This window comes from Meles meles, chromosome 3 (assembly GCF_922984935.1).
Source record: "Meles meles chromosome 3, mMelMel3.1 paternal haplotype, whole genome shotgun sequence".
Lineage (NCBI taxonomy): Eukaryota > Metazoa > Chordata > Mammalia > Carnivora > Mustelidae > Meles > Meles meles.
In genome coordinates, this window is record NC_060068.1 from 128,952,233 (window position 1) to 128,953,642 (window position 1,410).

At 32.1% G+C, this 1,410-nt stretch overlaps 1 non-coding gene across 1 annotated transcript; it reads right to left on the reverse strand.

The window, feature by feature from the left end:
- Positions 1-669: 669 nt before the first annotated feature.
- Positions 670-803, reverse strand: LOC123939415. Its single transcript, XR_006817842.1, has one exon. It is a non-coding gene; the product is annotated as a U4 spliceosomal RNA (small nuclear RNA).
- Between the last annotated feature and the right edge of the window lie 607 nt (positions 804-1,410).

The following is a 1,410-nucleotide window of genomic DNA, read 5'->3' on the forward strand; positions in this document are numbered from 1 at the left end:
ATGTTATTTAACTGAAAGAACCCTTTCCACCTAGATAATGCAGATCCAACTGAGAGCCAAAAGAACTAGGTATCAACATATTTTGTATTAATTACATTTAGCATTCCCCCACCTCAAAGTTACAAGTATTTTATTTTTATTTAAATACCATAAGATACATGTTCACCAGAGTCTGGCACTTAAGATGTACCCCCTGATTATGTTGACTGATAAGAAAAACCACTGGCTGATAAAAGTAATGGACACCATTCATTTTCCCTTCTCAGTTTTCTAAATTGTGGCTTTCAACATTAAGTCCTATTATAAGAAGTGTACTAAGTGTTGATCTATTAGCTGAAAAAAGAATTTCCGGGCTGATGATCAGTAATTCAAAAAATAACTAAATTCAACTGAATACATGTGTCAACATCTAATTAAGAAGGTCATCAACTCAACAAGAATTATGCTACCACCTTCATTGTGTTAATAATAATCTCTCAAGGAGCAGCTCTTCACTCTTCAGGTTCTGTACTGAATCCATGCTTTGAATACAATCCCTAATCCAAGATTAATTCATTTAAACTTTACCTTTCTGTAAAAGCTATCAACTTCAAGGAGGCTTTAGTGGAACTATAGGAACTCAGGGGCTCTATAATATCAAAGTGTAACAGTACTGAATTTTAATAAAAGAACATTTATATTTTATCAGAATATGTGAAAAATCATCTTCCTCACTTGTATTTTGGTTTACCAAATTATTTAATTAGCAATAATCGCACCTCGGATAAACCTCATTGGCTACGATACTGCCACTGCGCAAAGCTTGGTTTACCAAATTATTTAATGAAACCATTTCTCCTGAAAATCAATCTGCCACAACGCTTTATTTACAACCTGTTATATACAAGACCTTAAGAAATAAGAAGTTAAAGTTATAATGGTTACCTCTTTTAAGGAATTATTTTGATGAATTATTGAGAAATATTTTGAAAACCTCTAACAACATACAATAGGATAAAATAATAACTTTGGTCAGCTTTCCTAATGTTATGGAATGGAGATGTTGATGAAGGCTGAGAGAATGTTTCAAAAAAGGAGAATTTGAAATTTTAAAATTGATAAAGAGCATGTTTGTAAGAGAGTGAAATGAAAGCAACTAAAAAGTCATCATAACGAAGAAGTATCAGCACTGCCATCATTACAGAGCAGTCAGGAAACTAATCTTAGCATAACAGTGAGGTAGATGACACAAAAAATTAAAATACGGACAGGTACTTAAAAAATGCTATTTTGCAGGCAACAGACTCACAGGAATAAAAGCTTTATCAAATGTGATAATTAGTGGGACTTTCTTTAGAAACTCTGAAGCATAGTCTAGTTATAAGTTGTTACTATCATCACTCCTATAATTTGGAAACCAAAATAATAAAA